The 14,250-nt window shown below is 43.2% G+C and overlaps 6 non-coding genes across 6 annotated transcripts; all 6 read right to left on the reverse strand.

The window, feature by feature from the left end:
* Positions 1 to 1,264: 1,264 nt before the first annotated feature.
* On the reverse strand, positions 1,265 to 1,337 carry TRNAA-AGC. The gene has a single exon. It is a non-coding gene; the product is annotated as a tRNA-Ala (tRNA).
* Positions 1,338 to 7,623: 6,286 nt separating this feature from the next.
* Positions 7,624 to 7,696, reverse strand: TRNAA-AGC. Its single transcript has one exon. It is a non-coding gene; the product is annotated as a tRNA-Ala (tRNA).
* Positions 7,697 to 8,898: 1,202 nt separating this feature from the next.
* TRNAA-AGC lies at positions 8,899 to 8,971 on the reverse strand. Its single transcript has one exon. It is a non-coding gene; the product is annotated as a tRNA-Ala (tRNA).
* Positions 8,972 to 10,173: 1,202 nt separating this feature from the next.
* TRNAA-AGC lies at positions 10,174 to 10,246 on the reverse strand. Its single transcript has one exon. It is a non-coding gene; the product is annotated as a tRNA-Ala (tRNA).
* A 1,202-nt stretch (positions 10,247 to 11,448) lies between these two features.
* On the reverse strand, positions 11,449 to 11,521 carry TRNAA-AGC. Its single transcript has one exon. It is a non-coding gene; the product is annotated as a tRNA-Ala (tRNA).
* Positions 11,522 to 12,723: 1,202 nt separating this feature from the next.
* On the reverse strand, positions 12,724 to 12,796 carry TRNAA-AGC. The gene has a single exon. It is a non-coding gene; the product is annotated as a tRNA-Ala (tRNA).
* Positions 12,797 to 14,250: the final 1,454 nt, after the last annotated feature.

A 14,250-nucleotide genomic window follows, 5' to 3' on the forward strand; every position in this document is an offset into this window, starting at 1 on the left:
TAATATACAAAAAAAAATCTGGTGCAGTGCAAGTGTATTGCACATTACTAAAATCTTCACTGCCAACGCATACATAAAGTTCTGAAAAAAACAAACTATAAAAAACGTTTCCACTACTAATTTACAAAATTATCAAAATGGAAGAAGATGTGCAAAATAAAGTGTATGGCGCGAGCCATTTGGCGAGAGCCTTTTGGACATTTTACTCCCTCTGATCCTTTGCCACAAATAGCAGAGATGACATTTTCCACAATTTTTCCAGAGCTCCAAGCAGGAGCAGGAGCAGGAGGGCGATCTTCCAGAGGAGTTAAGGACTTTTTGCTCAATGATCTTTGGAGAGTGAAGAACAGAGGATAGGTCTCCAAAAAGAGCTACGAGTCTCACCCCTAAAAGAGTCAAAGAAAGCTATAGTTGTACACGGTTGGCCTTCATTCACTTTCCTTTATTGCAGGTTGAGGCGTTTAGAAGGCTGCCAGTCTGAATGCAGGTATTTGATCCTACAGCTCTCACGTAATAAGCCAGCACTTCTTCCCTTATTCTTAGCAGCACACACCCACTGAAGAAGGGCATGCTTCCATTTCAAATGCTTCCCGAATGTCATCGTCCATTTCTAGAATGGCTAGCACACCGGCAAGAAAAGCGTAGCCTTAGCAGCCCTTTCTAGGTCCTGCTTCGGTGCTTTGGAGGCACTAGCGTGGAGAGGGGCAGCATGGAGAACGTAGGCATTGACCCCACTGCCTCTTGCATGCAAAGAGAGTGTGCTACCATTTGAAATAACTCCCCTACCTCTGGAGGCTTCTCAGAGGAAGAAAATGGATGCTTTGCTGAGCACAGTTGAACTGTTTTGCCTGGCCAAAGCAAAATCACTTTTCTGGATCCAATTTCATGGAAAGAGAGAAGAGGCCTGCTGCCCATTTTTCACCAGCCTGCTGTGCAGTGACATCTGTGCTCCTCTCTCTGTCTCTCCCTCCCTCTCTCTAGCCCTCCCTGATGAAGGGGTTGTGAACCAAAAAAAGAAGGGGTAGTCCAGATGAGTCATAGCCTCTTATGCTATTTCCTCTGGACTAGTGCACACTGATTCTATTCAGACTCTCTCAAGGACTAACAGAGCACATTTTGTCCTTATTCCATGAGTGCAGCCCCATCTGTAAAATGACTTTAAAGCATGACAAGCGCTCCCTTTCAAGGCTTGTGCATGCCTTTTAACCAGACTAGATAGGTTCAGATCCAACAGCATGTCCCACGGGTATCAGTAAAAGCAGCATGGAGAATGTGGGCATCGATCCCACTACCTCTCGCATGCTAAGCAAGCGCTCTACCACTTGAGCTAATTCCCCTGACTTGCTTTTGTTCTTCTAAAGGCAAACAGATGCTCGGTAGATAACCATCCTGCTGCTTTTCCACTTGAGTCTCACGTCCTTCTTCCAGGCCCTATGTCAGCCAAACAAGGCTCTAATTTGTCTTCCAAGGTCTTTTGGACATTTTATTCCTTCTGATCCTTTGCCACACATAGCAGAGATGACACTTTTGACAATGTTTCCAGAGCTCCGAGCAGGAGCAGGAGGGCGATCTTCCAGAGGAGTTAAGGACCTTTTGCTCAATGATCTTTGGAGAGTGAAGAACAGAGGATAGGTCTCCAAAAAGAGCTACGAGTCTCACCCCTAAAAGAGTCAAAGAAAGCTATAGTTGTACACGGTTGGCCTTCATTCACTTTCCTTTATTGCAGGTTGAGGTGTTTAGAAGGCTGCCAGTCTGAATGCAGGTATTGTTGGAATAATGTATTGTATTTTACATGCATTGCCTGTCACCAATTTTTTCTCTGTGATTACTGTGTGACCTCTGATGTGAATTTGCTAGAGAGGTCACACCCATGCAACTTCCTGTGGGGGTTAGGCACAGCACATGGAGCTCATGATCTCTCCTAAGCTGAGGATCTATGGTGTGAGCATCCATTACCATCTAAGCACATGGAAAGAGCTGATAATCCAAATGTATAGTATTATGTATATATAAGCCTGTCTGAATATAATCTAACTACAAACTGTGAGTAAACAGATGTTTTGTTACTTCAACTTTAAAGTGACTCAGCAGTGAATTATTCTGGGGTGTATGTGAGAGAGATGAAGAAAAGAAATTAACATTTCTAAAGCTGAAGCTGTGTGTATAAAATCTGCTAATTATTTACTACAAATAATCCAACAAAAGGGTTATGGGCCCAGCCCAGGAATTGAAAAAGAAGAGAAATATTACCAGGCAGTGAAAAAGCCAAATTTTTCTCTTAAGTTTTAAAAGAAAGATTCAGTCTGTCTCTCTCTCCCCCCACACACCAAACAGGCTAAGAAATGGCTGAGGGAGGAAATTCACCATTTTTCTACTCTCTCAAGGTGCCTAAATTAACTGAATTTAATTATCAGCAGTGGGAACTAAGATTCAGATGTCTCCTTCAAGCAAAGAAATTAAATATATGTTTAGACCAAAACAGAACAGCTGAAAATATGGCTGAATGGGACAATGCAAACTATTATGTGAAGTGCATGTTTTTGGAAGCTCTCTCAGAGAAACAAGCCATATTAGTGGAGGCAAAAGATACAGCAAGTGAAATTTTATATAAACTGAGAACTATGTATGCAACTACATATGCAAAACAGCAACCAATTTGGTTAGCAGAGTTGAATGAAACCAAATTAAGGGATAAAAGTAAATGTAATGATCACATTATGCATCTTATGTCTTCATTTCAAAAGTTAGAACTTTCTGGAATTCCCATGTGTGATGCATTGAAAAGAGCATTTCTTTTTACCTCACTATCAAAGAAGTTTGATGTTTTTAGGTCTGTAAATGAAGCCATTGAAGGGCAATCTTTTGAACAGGCAGCATCAAAACTGAGGCAGGAATGCATAATTAATGATTCTGAGAAGATGTGTTCTCAAAGACAGTCAGAGAGAAATGAAACAAATCTCTTGGCAAAGAACAGAGGAAGGCGGAGCTATGGGAAAACTCCACCCAAGGGCAAGCTGATTTGCTATTCATGTGGAAAGGAGGGACATGTATCTAAATGGTGTAAGGAAACACAAAACACCCCCTCTAGCTCACCTAAGCCAATGGAACAAAAGAACTTTCCAAGCAGAAAATGTATGAAAGACAATGATAAACATAAGGGCTTTCTAATGGTAGAAAAATCTTTGACTATGGTAAATAATAATTCAAATGAAAGTACTTGGATTTTGGATTCGGGGAGCACATGCCATTTAACCAATTGTAAGGATTTCTTTCAGGAAGTGAGTCCAGAAGAAGGAATTCTTCATACTGCAAACGCAGGGACTACTCAGATCCAAGCAAAAGGCATTGGATTCTTAAAATGCAAAGTGTCTAATGAAGTTAAAGAAATTCCTGTAAGTGATGTCTTGTATATTCCCCAAGCAGTTTGCAATATGCTTAGTGTATCTACATTAGATAAGAAGGGATTTGCGATTCATTTTGAAAACAATAAGTGCACAATCTCTAAAAATGATGAAGTGTATGCTGAAGCTTTTATGCATAATGATGTTTATAAACTGAGCATTTCAGGTGAAGCCTCACATATGGCGCAAGTAAGGAAGAATGATGGTAAATGTAGTCTGGAAACCTGGCACCGCCGCCTGGGACATCGTGATTTTAAGGTGATCCAGGATCTTCACAGTGGGCAACTAGCCACAGGCATTCAGATAAGTGCAGATACTGGTAAAATGGAGAAATGCATAGACTGTGTTACTCAAAAAGGTGTGAGACCCTCATTTCCTGCATACACAGGAAATAGGAGTAATAAAGTACTGGACTTAATACACAGTGACTTATGTGGACCGTTTAATATCCCATCATTGGGAAATAACAGATTTGTGCTAATATTCTTGGATGATTTCTCTAGATATTGTGTGGCCTATTTGCTGAAAGAAAAAAGTCAAGTCACAGACATGCTGAAGAAATACGTAGCCATGGTGAGCAATAAATTTGAAAGAAAACCAAAGGTTCTTCAGACCGACAATGGTGGTGAGTTCACTTCACAAAGCATGCGCACATTTCTAGAACAAGAAGGCATTCAGCATATCACAACAGTAGCTTATACACCAGAGCAAAATTCTGTTGCAGAGAGAAAATTTAGGTCACTTGTGGAAATGACCAGGTGTATGCTGTCAGATAGCAATCTCCCTAAAAGACTATGGGGGGAAGCCATTCTCACAGCAGTGTACCTACAAAACAGAATGCCAACTAAAGGCGCTGAGTGCACACCACATGAGACATGGCATGGTAGGAAGCCAAACCTGTCACACATAAGAACATTTGGAAGTACAGCATATGCTCATGTACCAAAGCAAAGAAGGCATAAGCTGGATTCCACAACAGAAAGGGGCATTTTAGTTGGCTATGCTCCAGGACACAAAGGATATAGAATTTTGAATCTGGAAACTGGCATTGTTGGCATAAGACATGTTACATATTTTGATGAAAACAAAAGGGTTGATAAAGGCTGGATTATCCCAGATGAGCCTTATCATCCAGAATATGAAACTAGAACCATAATAGACATGCCAGTGTATATAAATGCCATACCAAGGCAGATGTCTGAAAGCAACTCATCTGTATCTAACGAGGAACAGGCAGAGGAAGCAGACACAGAAAGGATCATTGCAGGAGACAGTACAGTTGGAGAAGGGGAATCAATTGGAGAAGGACTCTCAGATTTAGAGGATGCGGAAAGGTCGGACCAACCTGTTGTCAGACGCTCATCCAGGGAAAACAAAGGTGTTCCACCCCCAAGACTGTCTTACCTAACAAAGTCAGCAGAAGCTCAAGAGCCCTTAACATGGGATGAGATTGAGAAAATGCCAGCAGAAGAAGCTGCTGAATGGCGTAAAGCTGCACAAGAAGAAATTGATGCATTGGATAAAAATAATACTTGGATTCTTACAAAATTACCTCCTGGCAAGAAAGCTATAGGATGCAAATGGGTATTCAAGTTAAAAAGGAATGTACAAGGAAAAGTGGAAAGGTATAAAGCCAGATTAGTCGCAAAGGGATATCTTCAAAAATATGGAGAAGATTTTGATGAAGTGTTTGCACCTGTAGTGAAACACACGACAATTAGAACACTTCTGAGCATTGCAGTCTCAAAAGGCATGCAAGTCAACCACATTGATGTGAAAACAGCATTTCTTCATGGAGATATAACTGAAGACTTGTAAATGGAACAGCCAACAGGTTTCATAAATACAAAACAAAGACAGCTAGTGTGTAAATTAAACAAAGGTCTTTATGGATTAAAGCAAAGTGCAAAATGTTGGAATGACAAATTGCATGAAATATTGACAAATTTAGGATTTAAGCAAGGTGAAGCAGATAAATGCTTGTACACTAGGTGCAGAAATGGACAATATGCATACATTTTAGCTTTTGTTGATGATCTGCTCATTGCAAGCGAAAGTGAGCAAGAGTACAAGGACATTGTAAAATATTTAAACCTGAATGTTGAGATAAAAGAACTTGGTAATGTGTCATACTATCTTGGTATAGAAATTGAGAAACAAAATGATGGTTCTTATCTTCTAAGCCAGAAGCAGAAAATAAATGAGCTTATTGAAAGTTTAGGTATGCAAGATGCCCAAGTTGTAAGCACTCCCATGATCACTGATTTTCTGAAGGATGAAACAGTAAGAGAACCTTTACCAGATAACATCCAATATAGATCAGCCATAGGTAAGCTTTTATATCTGACTACCACATACAGGGCTGATATAGCAAATGCAGTAGGAATTTTGAGCAGAAGGGTCAGCTCACCTACCAAATCAGATTGGACTGCAGTTAAAAGGATGGTAAGGTATTTAAAGGGTACCATTGATTGTAAATTAAAGATTTCAGCCAATAGTAATCCAAAACTAATATGTTACTGTGATTCAGATTGGGCAGGGGATCATTCTGATTATAAATCCACAAGTGGATATGTGTTTATGTATGGAAATGTACAAATTTCTTGGGCCAGTCATAAACAAAGTATTGTGAGTCTGTCTTCTACAGAAGCTGAATATGTGGCCGTATCAGAAGCATGCAGAGAACTGATGTGGATTGAAAAACTTTTGCTGGATTTTGGAATAGCTGAACAGAGACCAATCCAGATAATGGAAGATAATCAGAGCTGCATCAGACTGTCACAGAATGACAAGGTTCAGTCACGCACCAAGCACATCGCAACGAAATATCACAACGTGCGAGAGCTGGCGAAAGAAGGGGTCATCAGTCTAGACTATTGTCACACCAGTGAGATGACAGCTGACATCATGACCAAACCGTTACCCAGAGAACGTTTTGAGAATCTGCGAATAAAGCTTGGACTTTGTATGAATTAATAATTGCATGACAGTTATGCATGAGAAGGGGTTTGTTGGAATAATGTATTGTATTTTACATGCATTGCCTGTCACCAATTTTTTCTCTGTGATTACTGTGTGACCTCTGATGTGAATTTCCTAGAGAGGTCACACCCATGCAACTTCCTGTGGGGGTTAGGCACAGCACATGGAGCTCATGATCTCTCCTAAGCTGAGGATCTATGGTGTGAGCATCCATTACCATCTAAGCACATGGAAAGAGCTGATAATCCAAATGTATAGTATTATGTATATATAAGCCTGTCTGAATATAATCTAACTACAAACTGTGAGTAAACAGATGTTTTGTTACTTCAACTTTAAAGTGACTCAGCAGTGAATTATTCTGGGGTGTATGTGAGAGAGATGAAGAAAAGAAATTAACATTTCTAAAGCTGAAGCTGTGTGTATAAAATCTGCTAATTATTTACTACAAATAATCCAACAGGTATTTGATCCTACAGCTCTCACGTAATAAGCCAGCACTTCTTCCCTTATTCTTAGCAGCACACACCCACTGAAGAAGGGCATGCTTCCATTTCAAATGCTTCCCGAACGTCATCGTCCATTTCTAGAATGGCTAGCACACCGGCAAGAAAAGCGTAGCCTTAGCAGCCCTTTCTAGGTCCTGCTTCGGTGCTTTGGAGGCACTAGCGTGGAGAGGGGCAGCATGGAGAACGTAGGCATTGACCCCACTGCCTCTTGCATGCAAAGAGAGTGTGCTACCATTTGAAATAACTCCCCTACCTCTGGAGGCTTCTCAGAGGAAGAAAATGGATGCTTTGCTGAGCACAGTTGAACTGTTTTGCCTGGCCAAAGCAAAATCACTTTTCTGGATCCAATTTCATGGAAAGAGAGAAGAGGCCTGCTGCCCATTTTTCACCAGCCTGCTGTGCAGTGACATCTGTGCTCCTCTCTCTGTCTCTCCCTCCCTCTCTCTAGCCCTCCCTGATGAAGGGGTTGTGAACCAAAAAAAGAAGGGGTAGTCCAGATGAGTCATAGCCTCTTATGCTATTTCCTCTGGACTAGTGCACACTGATTCTATTCAGACTCTCTCAAGGACTAACAGAGCACATTTTGTCCTTATTCCATGAGTGCAGCCCCATCTGTAAAATGACTTTAAAGCATGACAAGCGCTCCCTTTCAAAGCTTGTGCATGCCTTTTAACCAGACTAGATAGGTTCAGATCCAACAGCATGTCCCACGGGTATCAGTAAAAGCAGCATGGAGAATGTGGGCATCGATCCCACTACCTCTCGCATGCTAAGCAAGCGCTCTACCACTTGAGCTAATTCCCCTGACTTGCTTTTGCTCTGCTAAAGGCAAACAGATGCTCGGTAGATAACCATCCTGCTGCTTTTCCACTTGAGTCTCACGTCCTTCTTCCAGGCCCTATGTCAGCCAAACAAGGCTCTAATTTGTCTTCCAAGGTCTTTTGGACATTTTACTCCTTCTGATCCTTTGCCACACATAGCAGAGATGACACTTTTGACAATGTTTCCAGAGCTCCGAGCAGGAGCAGGAGGGCGATCTTCCAGAGGAGTTAAGGACCTTTTGCTCAATGATCTTTGGAGAGTGAAGAACAGAGGATAGGTCTCCAAAAAGAGCTACGAGTCTCACCCCTAAAAGAGTCAAAGAAAGCTATAGTTGTACACGGTTGGCCTTCATTCACTTTCCTTTATTGCAGGTTGAGGCGTTTAGAAGGCTGCCAGTCTGAATGCAGGTATTTGATCCTACAGCTCTCACGTAATAAGCCAGCACTTCTTCCCTTATTCTTAGCAGCACACACCCACTGAAGAAGGGCATGCTTCCATTTCAAATGCTTCCCGAACGTCATCGTCCATTTCTAGAATGGCTAGCACACCGGCAAGAAAAGCGTAGCCTTAGCAGCCCTTTCTAGGTCCTGCTTCGGTGCTTTGGAGGCACTAGCGTGGAGAGGGGCAGCATGGAGAACGTAGGCATTGACCCCACTGCCTCTTGCATGCAAAGAGAGTGTGCTACCATTTGAAATAACTCCCCTACCTCTGGAGGCTTCTCAGAGGAAGAAAATGGATGCTTTGCTGAGCACAGTTGAACTGTTTTGCCTGGCCAAAGCAAAATCACTTTTCTGGATCCAATTTCATGGAAAGAGAGAAGAGGCCTGCTGCCCATTTTTCACCAGCCTGCTGTGCAGTGACATCTGTGCTCCTCTCTCTGTCTCTCCCTCCCTCTCTCTAGCCCTCCCTGATGAAGGGGTTGTGAACCAAAAAAAGAAGGGGTAGTCCAGATGAGTCATAGCCTCTTATGCTATTTCCTCTGCACTAGTGCACACTGATTCTATTCAGACTCTCTCAAGGACTAACAGAGCACATTTTGTCCTTATTCCATGAGTGCAGCCCCATCTGTAAAATGACTTTAAAGCATGACAAGCGCTCCCTTTCAAGGCTTGTGCATGCCTTTTAACCAGACTAGATAGGTTCAGATCCAACAGCATGTCCCACGGGTATCAGTAAAAGCAGCATGGAGAATGTGGGCATCGATCCCACTACCTCTCGCATGCTAAGCAAGCGCTCTACCACTTGAGCTAATTCCCCTGACTTGCTTTTGCTCTGCTAAAGGCAAACAGATGCTCGGTAGATAACCATCCTGCTGCTTTTCCACTTGAGTCTCACGTCCTTCTTCCAGGCCCTATGTCAGCCAAACAAGGCTCTAATTTGTCTTCCAAGGTCTTTTGGACATTTTACTCCTTCTGATCCTTTGCCACACATAGCAGAGATGACACTTTTGACAATGTTTCCAGAGCTCCGAGCAGGAGCAGGAGGGCGATCTTCCAGAGGAGTTAAGGACCTTTTGCTCAATGATCTTTGGAGAGTGAAGAACAGAGGATAGGTCTCCAAAAAGAGCTACGAGTCTCACCCCTAAAAGAGTCAAAGAAAGCTATAGTTGTACACGGTTGGCCTTCATTCACTTTCCTTTATTGCAGGTTGAGGCGTTTAGAAGGCTGCCAGTCTGAATGCAGGTATTTGATCCTACAGCTCTCACGTAATAAGCCAGCACTTCTTCCCTTATTCTTAGCAGCACACACCCACTGAAGAAGGGCATGCTTCCATTTCAAATGCTTCCCGAACGTCATCGTCCATTTCTAGAATGGCTAGCACACCGGCAAGAAAAGCGTAGCCTTAGCAGCCCTTTCTAGGTCCTGCTTCGGTGCTTTGGAGGCACTAGCGTGGAGAGGGGCAGCATGGAGAACGTAGGCATTGACCCCACTGCCTCTTGCATGCAAAGAGAGTGTGCTACCATTTGAAATAACTCCCCTACCTCTGGAGGCTTCTCAGAGGAAGAAAATGGATGCTTTGCTGAGCACAGTTGAACTGTTTTGCCTGGCCAAAGCAAAATCACTTTTCTGGATCCAATTTCATGGAAAGAGAGAAGAGGCCTGCTGCCCATTTTTCACCAGCCTGCTGTGCAGTGACATCTGTGCTCCTCTCTCTGTCTCTCCCTCCCTCTCTCTAGCCCTCCCTGATGAAGGGGTTGTGAACCAAAAAAAGAAGGGGTAGTCCAGATGAGTCATAGCCTCTTATGCTATTTCCTCTGCACTAGTGCACACTGATTCTATTCAGACTCTCTCAAGGACTAACAGAGCACATTTTGTCCTTATTCCATGAGTGCAGCCCCATCTGTAAAATGACTTTAAAGCATGACAAGCGCTCCCTTTCAAGGCTTGTGCATGCCTTTTAACCAGACTAGATAGGTTCAGATCCAACAGCATGTCCCACGGGTATCAGTAAAAGCAGCATGGAGAATGTGGGCATCGATCCCACTACCTCTCGCATGCTAAGCAAGCGCTCTACCACTTGAGCTAATTCCCCTGACTTGCTTTTGCTCTGCTAAAGGCAAACAGATGCTCGGTAGATAACCATCCTGCTGCTTTTCCACTTGAGTCTCACGTCCTTCTTCCAGGCCCTATGTCAGCCAAACAAGGCTCTAATTTGTCTTCCAAGGTCTTTTGGACATTTTACTCCTTCTGATCCTTTGCCACACATAGCAGAGATGACACTTTTGACAATGTTTCCAGAGCTCCGAGCAGGAGCAGGAGGGCGATCTTCCAGAGGAGTTAAGGACCTTTTGCTCAATGATCTTTGGAGAGTGAAGAACAGAGGATAGGTCTCCAAAAAGAGCTACGAGTCTCACCCCTAAAAGAGTCAAAGAAAGCTATAGTTGTACACGGTTGGCCTTCATTCACTTTCCTTTATTGCAGGTTGAGGCGTTTAGAAGGCTGCCAGTCTGAATGCAGGTATTTGATCCTACAGCTCTCACGTAATAAGCCAGCACTTCTTCCCTTATTCTTAGCAGCACACACCCACTGAAGAAGGGCATGCTTCCATTTCAAATGCTTCCCGAACGTCATCGTCCATTTCTAGAATGGCTAGCACACCGGCAAGAAAAGCGTAGCCTTAGCAGCCCTTTCTAGGTCCTGCTTCGGTGCTTTGGAGGCACTAGCGTGGAGAGGGGCAGCATGGAGAACGTAGGCATTGACCCCACTGCCTCTTGCATGCAAAGAGAGTGTGCTACCATTTGAAATAACTCCCCTACCTCTGGAGGCTTCTCAGAGGAAGAAAATGGATGCTTTGCTGAGCACAGTTGAACTGTTTTGCCTGGCCAAAGCAAAATCACTTTTCTGGATCCAATTTCATGGAAAGAGAGAAGAGGCCTGCTGCCCATTTTTCACCAGCCTGCTGTGCAGTGACATCTGTGCTCCTCTCTCTGTCTCTCCCTCCCTCTCTCTAGCCCTCCCTGATGAAGGGGTTGTGAACCAAAAAAAGAAGGGGTAGTCCAGATGAGTCATAGCCTCTTATGCTATTTCCTCTGCACTAGTGCACACTGATTCTATTCAGACTCTCTCAAGGACTAACAGAGCACATTTTGTCCTTATTCCATGAGTGCAGCCCCATCTGTAAAATGACTTTAAAGCATGACAAGCGCTCCCTTTCAAGGCTTGTGCATGCCTTTTAACCAGACTAGATAGGTTCAGATCCAACAGCATGTCCCACGGGTATCAGTAAAAGCAGCATGGAGAATGTGGGCATCGATCCCACTACCTCTCGCATGCTAAGCGAGCGCTCTACCACTTGAGCTAATTCCCCTGACTTGCTTTTGCTCTTCTAAAGGCAAACAGATGCTCGGTAGATAACCATCCTGCTGCTTTTCCACTTGAGTCTCACGTCCTTCTTCCAGGCCCTATGTCAGCCAAACAAGGCTCTAATTTGTCTTCCAAGGTCTTTTGGACATTTTACTCCTTCTGATCCTTTGCCACACATAGCAGAGATGACACTTTTGACAATGTTTCCAGAGCTCCGAGCAGGAGCAGGAGGGCGGTCTTCCAGAGGAGTTAAGGACCTTTTGCTCAATGATCTTTGGAGAGTGAAGAACAGAGGATAGGTCTCCAAAAAGAGCTACGAGTCTCACCCCTAAAAGAGTCAAAGAAAGCTATAGTTGTACACGGTTGGCCTTCATTCACTTTCCTTTATTGCAGGTTGAGGCGTTTAGAAGGCTGCCAGTCTGAATGCAGGTATTTGATCCTACAGCTCTCACGTAATAAGCCAGCACTTCTTCCCTTATTCTTAGCAGCACACACCCACTGAAGAAGGGCATGCTTCCATTTCAAATGCTTCCCGAACGTCATCGTCCATTTCTAGAATGGCTAGCACACCGGCAAGAAAAGCGTAGCCTTAGCAGCCCTTTCTAGGTCCTGCTTCGGTGCTTTGGAGGCACTAGCGTGGAGAGGGGCAGCATGGAGAACGTAGGCATTGACCCCACTGCCTCTTGCATGCAAAGAGAGTGTGCTACCATTTGAAATAACTCCCCTACCTCTGGAGGCTTCTCAGAGGAAGAAAATGGATGCTTTGCTGAGCACAGTTGAACTGTTTTGCCTGGCCAAAGCAAAATCACTTTTCTGGATCCAATTTCATGGAAAGAGAGAAGAGGCCTGCTGCCCATTTTTCACCAGCCTGCTGTGCAGTGACATCTGTGCTCCTCTCTCTGTCTCTCCCTCCCTCTCTCTAGCCCTCCCTGATGAAGGGGTTGTGAACCAAAAAAAGAAGGGGTAGTCCAGATGAGTCATAGCCTCTTATGCTATTTCCTCTGCACTAGTGCACACTGATTCTATTCAGACTCTCTCAAGGACTAACAGAGCACATTTTGTCCTTATTCCATGAGTGCAGCCCCATCTGTAAAATGACTTTAAAGCATGACAAGCGCTCCCTTTCAAGGCTTGTGCATGCCTTTTAACCAGACTAGATAGGTTCAGATCCAACAGCATGTCCCACGGGTATCAGTAAAAGCAGCATGGAGAATGTGGGCATCGATCCCACTACCTCTCGCATGCTAAGCGAGCGCTCTACCACTTGAGCTAATTCCCCTGACTTGCTTTTGCTCTTCTAAAGGCAAACAGATGCTCGGTAGATAACCATCCTGCTGCTTTTCCACTTGAGTCTCACGTCCTTCTTCCAGGCCCTATGTCAGCCAAACAAGGCTCTAATTTGTCTTCCAAGGTCTTTTGGACATTTTACTCCTTCTGATCCTTTGCCACACATAGCAGAGATGACACTTTTGACAATGTTTCCAGAGCTCCGAGCAGGAGCAGGAGGGCGATCTTCCAGAGGAGTTAAGGACCTTTTGCTCAATGATCTTTGGAGAGTGAAGAACAGAGGATAGGTCTCCAAAAAGAGCTACGAGTCTCACCCCTAAAAGAGTCAAAGAAAGCTATAGTTGTACACGGTTGGCCTTCATTCACTTTCCTTTATTGCAGGTTGAGGCGTTTAGAAGGCTGCCAGTCTGAATGCAGGTATTGTTGGAATAATGTATTGTATTTTACATGCATTGCCTGTCACCAATTTTTTCTCTGTGATTACTGTGTGACCTCTGATGTGAATTTGCTAGAGAGGTCACACCCATGCAACTTCCTGTGGGGGTTAGGCACAGCACATGGAGCTCATGATCTCTCCTAAGCTGAGGATCTATGGTGTGAACATCCATTACCATCTAAGCACATGGAAAGAGCTGATAATCCAAATGTATAGTATTATGTATATATAAGCCTGTCTGAATATAATCTAACTACAAACTGTGAGTAACAGATGTTTGTTACTTCAACTTTAAAGTGACTCAGCAGTGAATTATTCTGGGGTGTATGTGAGAGAGATGAAGAAAAGAAATTAACATTTCTAAAGCTGAAGCTGTGTGTATAAAATCTGCTAATTATTTACTACAAATAATCCAACAAAAGGGTTATGGGCCCAGCCCAGGAATTGAAAAAGAAGAGAAATATTACCAGGCAGTGAAAAAAGCCAAATTTTTCTCTTAAGTTTTAAAAGAAAGATTCAGTCTGTCTCTCTCTCCCCCCACACACCAAACAGGCTAAGAAATGGCTGAGGAGGAAATTCACCATTTTTCTACTCTCTCAAGGTGCCGAAATTAACTGAATTTAATTATCAGCAGTGGGAACTAAGATTCATATGTCTCCTTCAAGCAAAGAAATTAAATATATGTTTAGACCAAAACAGAACAGCTGAAAATATGGCTGAATGGGACAATGCAAACTATTATGTGAAGTGCATGTTTTTGGAAGCTCTCTCAGAGAAACAAGCCATATTAGTGGAGGCAAAGATACAGCAAGTGAAATTTTATATAAACTGAGAACTATGTATGCAACTACATATGCAAAACAGCAACCAATTTGGTTAGCAGAGTTGAATGAAACCAAATTAAGGGATAAAAGTAAATGTAATGATCACATTATGCATCTTATGTCTTCATTTCAAAAGTTAGAACTTTCTGGAATTCCCATGTGTGATGCATTGAAAAGAGCATTTCT

Source organism: Microcaecilia unicolor, chromosome 1 (genome assembly GCF_901765095.1).
Source record: "Microcaecilia unicolor chromosome 1, aMicUni1.1, whole genome shotgun sequence".
Taxonomy (NCBI): domain Eukaryota; kingdom Metazoa; phylum Chordata; class Amphibia; order Gymnophiona; family Siphonopidae; genus Microcaecilia; species Microcaecilia unicolor.